At 35.8% G+C, this 11446-nt stretch overlaps 1 pseudogene; it reads right to left on the reverse strand.

Annotated features, from left to right (window-relative positions):
• Positions 1 to 8609: 8609 nt before the first annotated feature.
• Positions 8610 to 9360, reverse strand: LOC134373566 (glyceraldehyde-3-phosphate dehydrogenase-like; annotated as a pseudogene).
• Positions 9361 to 11446: the final 2086 nt, after the last annotated feature.

Consider the following 11446-nt stretch of genomic DNA (forward strand, 5'->3'; position numbering starts at 1 on the left):
TTATTTAATGCTCTTAGCAACTCTATTAGGTAGATGCTAAATGTCAAAACCCACCTCTTTACTATGATGGTCGCGAGGATGGTAAGAAATAAAATTACTCTTTGAACTCAAATGAGAGTAGAATTAAATTTTCTATTGATCGGAAATATAGCCACTATTTATTAAGTTGTATGGCTTACTTTGTAATGTGCTAAAAGGCTAGGTTATCTAATTATGTTTGGCAAAATTCTTCTTAAAAGAAACCATGTGGGGTATTATATTGTGTGTGTGTGTGTGTGTATATATATATATATATATATAATGAAATATATACATTAAAGTCTATTTACCCAAGTGTTTGTTCATTATGTATCCATTCTTTTAAAAACTGAACAAATTAGTCCTGCTTACACTAGGTAAAGAACTTTTCTTCAGTTCATTTTATCACTGGTAAGAAAAGGAGAGGCTCAAATCATAAAATAAATTCAGCCTCTTATTTTGAGGTCTTGACCTCATTGGAGGATAAGATAGCTCCTTTTAGCAAAGTAAGGGAAGTAAAGAGTTATCATAAGTTAATGTCAAGTGTGTCAGTTTAACTGGAAATGTTTAAATCTTAGTAGACTGTAAATCAGGAGATCCTATGACATAGTAATTGAGTTAACATTAGCCTTTCACCTTCATGACCTTGGGGATGAATCTGACCTAGATTAAGAGGGAAGAAATTCTATCAATTCTCAGGTGTCCACTGGTCTGTGTCCCAAAATTGCATTAGCCCCCACTTTGCTTAGAAATGGCTTACACTTAGATGATCGTAAACACCTTAGATTAATTTTTAAAATCACTCAGATGTATTGACTGTGGAAAGTATTAAGAAACTGAGGAAAACTAACTCAGAAGTCATCATTCACCTTTTTAAGTATATTTTTAAAATAAGATAAATTTAGAAACATATTCAACAGAATTTCCAGGATAAATATTCAGCAAGTATAATACATCTTTGTATCATATTGTTTAATAGTACTAACAGTTAAAAATCTTTTAAATCAAGTAGTCTTTAATTTCATGGATCAAGGATACCAAATAAATGCCTACAACAAAAGACATGTATTGATAAGTAACAGCAGAATAAAATGGACTAAAAATGCATGCAAATATTTTCAAAGTTATATGTAATCAAATAAATGTAAATTTAAATATTTTTATTTTACCAATAAATTGATCATAGTACTCAATATTATCCTAAACTCAAAAGCTGTCTAACTGAAACTTAGAGTGAGCTTTTACTGTGTCTAGGACAAAGTCTGCTAATTTAAAAAAGAATAAATCAGACTGCATGAATAATTCAACCACGTATATTCGTTGAGGCACAGGACAATTTTCTTCTCATATAGCAGAGGGTATGTTGATATTACAGTTTAACAAGTACTACTAGCCACAGCTAACAAGGGCATAGCAGTAATTGTGATGCTCCCAGTTATGTATTTTTGCCTAGTTGGGAGGCATAACTACCCAAGACTCAGAGTGACATGTCAGAAGGTCAGAGGCAAACAGTACATCCAGGTAAAGAACTTCATAATGACTTTTACTTTCTTCACCTCTATAACTCAACCATCAGAAAATAATAGACCTATAAGTTATGTGCCTTTTCCATATTTAGTCACTGAAAATGTTAACTACAAAAATGAGAGTACAGATGATGTTAACGAAAACCCTTGAACAAGGGAAAGGAGGCATGGAGAATAGGTAAGGGCATGAGAAAAAATAAGACATGAAGATAGTAAAAACAATGTAAACCGGAAAAACATAAAATGACTCTCACTTTTTCACCCCCTGAAATCAGATTTTGAGAACATGGATAAAAGGGAGTTAGAAAAGAGAGGTCTCCACTGTCAAAGTGATAGAAAAAGGTCAAAAGAGAATTTTCTGGAGAGAAGAATGGATTTCTAGCATATGTATATTTTAAAAGCTTCTTTTATCTTTTCTGCCCCTGAGAGTGCTTTTCAAACAGCTCCAAGAACTGCCTGGATATACTTACCTGGTAACAGGTGGACAGAATTAGGTATCAGTCTCATAATGCCTCTGCGTATTATGTTTCCAATATGCTCTTCTAGTTTTAGCAAGTCTGCTGCCATGAGGGTGCAAAACAAACACATTTTAGTCTGTCTGTGATTAAACTAATGATAAACCAGTAACTGCTGTTAGGGGGAAGAAAAAACAAAACAAAACTAAAGTTCATGTTATCAGGGTGCATTTTTATCTCCAGTTAAAGATTCTCATGCCTGATAAGGTTTCATTTAAAGCAAAGATTAAGCCATATGTCTCTTTAGTCATTGTTATTTTAATTTGCATATGCCTGTCTAATGTGTAGGAAGCTGTTCTAAATCAGTAGAGTAGGTGATACTTAGCAATTCAGAGGAAATGCAGTAGTATGGTAGTCAAATGATTTGTACCAAACTGATTTTATAGAAACCCAAATGTTGTGGTTCATTTTGCCCTTATGTTACATAAAGGTGCTTGCTCTCTTTCGTTGAGCCCCACCTAACCACTTCCCACGAAGGCTGATGAGATGAAAGAATATGTGTTGTTACTAGAACATGTTCACTCATTTATTTTTCCATTCATTCATTCATCCATCCGTCCATCCATCTAGCCATCTAGCCATCTATACATCCAACCAACATGTATTGGGAGCATATTCTGTTCCAAACACTGACAGAGTGAGTGTTTGGGGAAGGAAAAATAAATAAAGCACAATAAATGAAATAACTTTTTACTTTTAACAACTACTTCTATAAAAAGTTGAAAAATGCAATGAGAAAAGAGCTGTGGCACAAAAGATCATCTCATCAGCTGAGATCTGCACTAATGGTAGTAAACTTTCAATTACAGACACAGTGAGTGTTCTATATCTTCAATAGTACCATTATATGGTTGATACTTCTATTACACTTTGCATAAACATAGGCTAGTAAAACCATGCAAACTTACAAAGGTTGGGTTTTTTAGTTGTTTGGGTAAACGTCTGTTTTTTATTCTACTGCCCAAACATGGAAACCACTTCTCATGAGATTGAGAAAAGAAACACTATGTTCCTCTCCACCCTTGGAACCATATCCTATGTCAAAACCATTCCTGTACCTCCAGTGATAAATCATAAACTTAAAATGTGTGTGCATATATATGTTTTCATATATTCATGTGTCTGTCTATGAGTATATATATGTTTCAATGCATTTCCCAAATATTTATATGCCTAAATGAATATTATAAAGAACCAATGTTCCCCAACTATCTCAAGCATTATTTTAAAATGCTAAACTTGAGGCAAATAGGATTACTTAAAAAACTATCCTTAACGAAGTAAATGTTTCATGTTTGTTTCTTTCTTTCCTCTCCATGTTCAGTTATGTAATTAACAGTAATGGTCTCACTCTCTCGCGCACTCATTTATTTGTGTTGCTTTATTAATGAAAAGCACATGCTGTTTTATATAAAAAAGTTGTATGTACATTTCTCATAACATCTATGTTCTCACAAATTTCCTTTATTTATATATAAGTGAAAAAAAACAGGCAAAAAGATGAAAATCGGTTAACGCTATCATAGATCCTACCAAGTATATTTTTTCCCTCAGTAAAATATGACAAAGAAACATTTTTCACATTTGTTGAATGAAAAGTAAACTAATCTCTTTCTGTTTACACACCTGTGTTTTCCTGTATTGATGCAGTTTGAGCTGTTGTCCTTGATGCTAAGCAAACTTTCATTTACTATGACCTCCAGCTGGTCTGCTTTTTAATCTGTAAAAATGCCAACCATAAAATCACTTACCAAAAGACCTCGGCTTGTGGGAGAAAATAGCCACCTCATAATCAGAATACATGGACCAAAAGGATATCAAAGATGGGTCCTATATTTCAAAGACCAAGTAGACACCCAAACATTGGTATAATCTTCTTCCAAACCAAGTCTAGTGATCGTGCATTTGTAACCAGAATTCTTAGAATTTATATATTTGCCAATTGGACACGTATTTTCTGTACTTCATCTCATCCATTGGGTGACTATTACCTTCACATTTTATAGTAAAGGAAAATATTCCTTTTTCAAAGGATTTAATACTACAATTTGTTGAAAGACTTTAAAGGGGTACTACAAAAAATTAAGTAATCAGTGAGGCAAATTTAGAAATACGCAGTAAGGAGAACTAAATGCTGATTTCTATTTTTAGGATTTATATAGTAAAATCTATTATTAGCTCATAACCTCTATTTGGCAACTCCATCATCCTTCTTGTTGGATGCTTTCCCATCCTTTTCCTCCATACCCAGTCATCCTCTGTCCCCTGATGTTACTTACAGATAAATTCGCCATGTTCTCCATTCCTCCCACCAACCTGTCTCTGTTCCTTCTCATGCACCACTGGTCTTACTGGGGCACAGACATTTGCTGGCCTTGTCTCTTACCTTGTCTTCTCCATGGGGTTATCAGAATAGTAAAGAGGACACCAGAAAAGGGCATTCTTCCAAAAATGTAAGTTTTTTCAGATGGCAACAGACTTCAAATAATCTAGCCCCTGCCTACCTCTTTCACTTTATTTTTCACAGTTCCCTTTTTCTCCCTGCTTCTTCTGTTGGATAATGTTGTATCCAACATCAAATGAAGTGTAATTCACCCAACAGCCACTGGTTTAATTACTCATCCTTAAATCGTTGTCTCCCTACTTACTTTTATTATTATTAGTAGTAGTAGTACTTCTTTTTAACAGTGATCTCAGAAGTAAACCCTCCCTGATTTCCTACACCTTCAATTTTAGTTCAATGGCCCTCCTGTATACTCCCATAATTTCAGGTGTATCCCTACCATTATATTCAACATACTGAATTTTCAGCTCAGGTGTCTGAGCTTTTTGAAGATACAAATTGTCATTTTTTCTTCTCAGTAGCAAGCAAGAGTTTCTTGAATTAATGAACCCCCCATTTCATATTTTACAATGTAGATTTTATAGAATCATTAATTAATAAAAATACTGTTCGAGAAAAATCTATGTATTGTCAAAAGAGGAGGCTATCATTCAATATCTGAAAGGCAAAACTGAAATATATTACTTGATATCTAAGGGATATCTGGCCGTGTATATAACAGTTTCTCTTACTGAAGCAAAGAACTCACGTGGGGGTATTGTAGTTGATGGATTCATGGTTTTTCAGAAGCAGGAACGTGGTTCCTGGACTTGGTGGTTGCTGTCACGTTGATTCTCACAAGTGTGGGGCTGTCACTAAGCAGTGGGCTTTTGAAACATGGTTAATGAGGTGAAGTTGTCACTGCTGATTAGGATTTAAAATCAGTAAAATATTGATTCGGGTGATTATCTGTATCTACATTCCAAAAGTAACCAGCCTTTTCCTCTCCTGAGTACTTAAATGTTTATTCTCACTACTGAAAATGTCCTTTCTCACATCTTGCTTAAGAATATCAAACTATGTGCTTCCAGTATTTTAATGATAGGTCATTCTTACTTACATACTCTAGTAAGTCCTCCAGCGATATCTACATGCTCAATGAGAATTCTATTTTTCTATGTATACTTGAAAGTAGTATCACTACATTTCAAGAAATATAAGTTATAGTTTGTTTACAGCTAATTCAGGTTACCTCTCCTCATCATATCTTTTTATTTAGTGAGGTTTTATTGGTTCAGTCATTTTTGTTGTCGTTACCAACTTCAATACAAACCTCTTTCTTCACTTGGTGTACAGTTTTTACTGGTCACCTACAGCAGGACTTACATGTTCCTCGCTCCCATCTTTGAACTGGTATATCCTCCGTGCCATACACGGTTCCAGTAACTCACGTGTCTCACTCTCTTCAAAATTCAACCAAACTGTAGATTTTGTTAGGAGGTCTTCCTAAGTTACGCCAACTCAGTCACATGTAATGTAAACTTTTGGTAAGGGGAGAAAAATGAAGCAAAAACAATCATATTGAAAACCATGCTGGAAACTTTGGGGAATTCCAGTACTACCATTTGGAATTACAAATACAAGATTCATTGTCATTTAGAAAATCTTTCAATTTATTATTCTTAAATGTATCATTTTATTGAATTTATCATTCAAGATCTCTTGGTAATAGTCTATAAATAAAATATGAGATTTGAAAACACAAGTTGTAGAAGAAAGCCTCACTTACATAGTTTTCATTTTTTTCACTTTTGAAAAAAATAAAACCCTACTTTTTATGTATAAGGTCTAAAACAGACACTTTTTTTATACCAATCAAGATTTGAAAGACTACCTCAGTCTTAGATAATCAAAATATTCCAAACGATTTTCTAAAATATAACAAATGCATTTTTAGAACAGATTCATTACACATAATGAGGCAAGAATTACAAAGCAAAAATATAGAGGCCCTATTAATTCATAAAATCTGTTTTGTAATTCATCCAACTACTTTACTGAAATGTGTGTGGTCCGTCATGATCTAATTTTCTTTTAAAGCGAATGCATTTCTAAGAAATTAATTAACATACTTGTTTTCAAAAAATCACCTAGTGCCAATTTTGAAAACAGATTTCTGCTTTGCTGCTTTTTTGCATCTCTAGGAAAAATGTGTTTGAAGAAATTGAAATCATCTTTTAAACAAAATATGAGCACTATTGGCATTTTCCTCTTCCTGTCTGTATACTGGGATGGTGAGATTGACAGGCCTAACTTTACTTGTATAATCTCCCCCACATAAGTTTCGTAGTTCTAACTTTTTTCTTTGTCGTATTCTTCATAAACAAGGTAAATAGCATATTATTTGATACTGATTTCCTGAAAAATTTTATAATTATAAAATTCTTTATAATTTTATAATTCTGTAGCAGTTGATGAGTTCAGAAATGTAGGCCCTTTATTTGCCACTAAACTAAGGCTGAAATTAGTTCGATCACATAATAAATTGACGTAACGCTTCCCTCCCTTTCCAAAAACACAAGCCAGCAGGAAAAGCAAATGTGAATCAGGCTTATTGTTTGGTGTCTTTAAGAAGATGCCCAAAAAAGCAAATGTATGACTCAGTTTGTCCAAATTATTTTTCTACCAAAAAGGAACGTAATCATTAATTCATGAAAGAATGTCTTTTTGCCCACAATTCCCACACATGCTGTGCCCTAAGGAGAAGAGATGAAAAGAAAGATGGTGAAAAGTCTAGGATCTATTAGTTCCCTCACCTCGAAAAGCCTCAAATCAGGAAAAAGACATGTAGCTTCTTTTACAGTGGGATCAAAAGAAACCTACAGACAGCTGTGTTTTGGTGCACATGTATTTTTTTAAGCAAGTTTATAGTTCGAATTTTAGGTCTCAGAGACCAGATGTTTGTGATAATAAGAAACTCTCACATGTTCTTGAGAGGTAGAATGAAGAAAGAGAAAAGAGGGACTTTACCAACTAGGAGCACATTTATTTAAAAGAAATTATAAATCACAATTCTACAATATTACACAGCAAAATGGTGGGCTGACGGGTACAAAACTTTGCTATCTATCCTAAATGATCTTTATGCATGTATTGAAATAACATGATGTACCCCACAGATATGTACAAATAAGTGTTCAAAGAAAAAAGCAAGCAAAAACAAAACAAAATAATTACTTGAAAAAATTAAATATTGGTTCCAAAAATTCCATAGAGTTAGAGATAAAGAAGATAGGATGATAGATGATATTGTCCCTAATCTAAGCAGGTGAGCAGAGTTATCAGTGAGCTTAGCTTTGGACTTTGGCACAAATGAAGTCACTTAAAGTTTTATTTGTTTGTGTGTTTGTTTTGTTTTTTCCTCAGGAAGAGGGGAAAGGATTTATTAAGTGGAGCTGTTTTCTGTATTTAGGAAATGGCATGAAAGAAGTTGGGAAGAGGAAAAGGATAATAAAATAAAATAACATATTTAAAGTAGTGGGATTAGAAAGGGAGACAAGATAGGTGAAGGATAAAATGGAAGCAGAGTTTGGAAGTAGGGGGCTCAGCCCCCCTAAAGGATCATGGATGAAAATAGTACCATCTTTGATGTGTAACCACAGGTAGTTTAAAAATGAATACAAAGGAATATCTATTTTCTAAAACCCCGACAGTGTTTTTCTTCCCTCTCTTAGAGATATTCAAGACATCCTTACCTTATTTAATCATCACTATAACTCAAGATGGAGAAAACGTGATGGAAGAAGCATTCCTGCAGGGTATGATTTTGATTAGCCTCAGATCCTTAGATCTTCACTTGGTCTTTCACAGTCTTATTCCTTCTATGCACATAACAACATCTGTGAAAAATACACCCTTTGGCAGACTCAAAAACTGCCATTTAAAACCATTTCAAAAAAATTCTAGTATTTTCATTGAAGGACTGGATACTAGGTAACTAATTCAGAAAATGTATGCCATAGTTTCATTTAGGAGCTAGTGAAAAATTACCACTTTTCAAGGAGCACAAGTCTACACACTTGACTTCATTTTGTGTGTGTGTGTGTGTGTGTGTGTGTGTATACAAGGGGCTTGTATTGATGTTACATAACAAGGTAGGGCTATCTAGACCTCTCCCCTTCTTCAGGAGGTCTGGGATGGAAACTGTGCCAAAGACGGGACATTCTCACTGTGTTGGGGGACTGAGTTGGGACAGGGACTCCCCAGCAGCTGAGGGCCTCTCTCTTCCTCTTGTGTTCTCGCTGGGGCTGGTGGTCCTGGGTGCTCTTACTCCTTGGAGGACATGTGGACCATAAGGTCCACCACCCGTTGCTGTAGGTGTATTTATTTTCATACCAGGAAATGAGCTTGAAAAAGTGGTCATTGAGGGCAATGCCAGCTCCAGCATTGAAGGTGGAAGAGTGTGCATCACTGTTGAAGTTGGTGGAGACAACGTGGTCCTCAGTGTATCCCAGAATGCCCTTCAGGGGACCCTCTGATGCCTTCTTCACCACCCTCTTAATGTCTTCATATTTGGCAGCTTTCTGCAGAGGGTAGGTCAGATCCACGACCGACACGTTGGCCATGGGGACACGTAAGGCCATGCCAGTGAGCTTCCCATCATCTGAGGGATGACCTTGCCCACAGCCTTGTCAGTGCCAGTAGATACAGGCATAATGTTCTGGACAGCCCCACGGCCATCATGCCCAGGTTTCCTGGAGGGGCCATCCACCATCTTCTGGGTGGCAGTGACTGCATGGACTGTGGTCATGAGTCCCTCCACGATGCCAAAGTTGTCATGGATAACCTTGTCCAGCGGGGCCGATGAGTCAGTGGTGCAGGAGGCATTGCTGATGATCGTGTGGGTGTTTTCATAGGTCTTGTGGTTCACACCCATCATGAACATGAGGGCATAAGCAGAAAATGCCTCCAGCACCATCGGCTTTGTTCCATAAACCAACTGCAATAACTCTACGAGCTTCAATTTTGATATTTCTCAGTTCGCTTAAAGGATAGATATGCCAAGCAGGGTTGCTGCAAAGAATTAATATAAAAAGTGTGAAAATGCCTTGAAGCAGAAACTGTTGTTATATTATTAACACTATCTATAGAGCACTTTACAGCTAGCAAAGGAAAATGTTACTAATATTTATTGAATATGCTGTATGTTATTGAACATTAAGAACTATGTTAAGAGAAAGAGAGAAAGAGAAAGAGATAGATACATATATACGTGGATGGATGAATGGATGGATAGATGGCTACATTTTATAGATAAATTATTAGATTAGTAGATACATGGATGGATGGATGAGTGGATGGGTGGATGGAGGAATAGATGAGTAGATAGATAAATAGATGAGTGGATAGAGGGATGGAGATAGATTGATTGGTGTTGATAAAGATATATGTTATTATATGATATTGATACAGATACATGTTATTTAACTCACACATATTAAGTCAAACTTTACTGTGAAAAGCAGAACTTAGGGAGGCTCAAGTAACTTGCCCAATGTCACACAGCTATGAAGTGACATATGATCTGTTTTTCCTTAATAGTATTTGAAACATAAGGTAGCTGCAAATGATATTCATTCATTGTTTCTCACGATTCCATGGGTCAGCCAGGTGCCTCTTCTGGCTTGGGTTGGCCCAACTGGCACACGGCTGAGGATCAGCTGGCTGTGTTGGGCACTCTGGGCCAGCAGGAATCTCTGGACCCTCTCTTCATGCAGTCTCTCTTTATGCAGTCTCTCTTCCTCCAGCAGGCCAACACGGGCTTATTCACATGATGGCAGAAGAGTTCCATAGAACAGCAAGAGAGGCAAGCCCCAGTACCCAGGCTCTATTCAAGGTTCTGCTTCTGTCATGTTTGCTAACATCTCATAACCAAACAAGTCATATGGTCAAACCCAGATTCAAGGGCAAAGACAGAGACTTCACCTCCTGATAGGAGAAGTGGCATATGGGTGTGGATGTACGTATAGGGACTGAAGACTTTATGGTTGCTCTTTTGTTTTTTTGTTTTGTTTGTTTGGTTGGGTTTTTTTGGCAGCTGGTGGGTACAGGGCTCCAAACCCCTGACCTTGGTGTTACAAGGCTGCACTCTAACCAAATGAGCTATCCAGCCAGAAGTTTTTGAAATTTAACCATACCTTAAAATCTACACCACCACAAAAGCCACACAAATTATTTGCATTTATATATAGATATTGTTTATTTGTGTTTACATATTATATGTTTACATATGTTTTGATTTGGGGCTTAGGAAACAGTGAAAGGAAACAAAGAAAATGTTTCTAATATCTTGTCTTGACTTACACAAAAGAAGCAAAAAACTTTAAGGACCCTCAAACTAAAACCTTATGCATGGTACTTGATATACCCTGTACAGTTTATTTTTGCTTTATTTTTTTCACTATTTTAAATCTGAATTTTTGCTAACATTTAAAAAATATGAAGCATGCATGGAAAAAAATCTGGATCTCTGCTTTTTTAATTCTTTTTTAAATATCAAAAATCTGGCAACACTGGGTTCATATGGCTACATGCCAACAATTCCCTGAAGACAAGGGTCCTTTAAATGGACAGCAGCTCTTTAGATTACTAGTACCCACATGCATCTTCTTATATTTCCTTCCTCATTCTGCAGCTGAATGAAGGTGGTAGGAAGAGAAGACACAAAATTGATGGCTAGAGATTGTCTTTAAACTTAGTATTTCTAGCCTCAGTGATCTTTGCTATAATTACTTATCAAGACTAAGAACCCCTTACTCCTGACTTAAGAAACATTACTACATGGCTAGTAATTAACATCATTAACATGTCTTGAATTGGCAGCATAAATTAATTAAAGATAAGATTTTGTTCTCTTGGGAATTTATTTATTTATTTATTTATTTTAATTTTATTTTGTCGATATACATTGTAGCTGATTAATGCTCCCCATTACCAAAACCTCCCTCCCTTCTCCCTCACCCCCTCCCCCCCAACCATGTCCTTTCTGTTTGTTTGTTGTATCA

Source organism: Cynocephalus volans, chromosome 3, assembly GCF_027409185.1.
Source record: "Cynocephalus volans isolate mCynVol1 chromosome 3, mCynVol1.pri, whole genome shotgun sequence".
Lineage (NCBI taxonomy): Eukaryota > Metazoa > Chordata > Mammalia > Dermoptera > Cynocephalidae > Cynocephalus > Cynocephalus volans.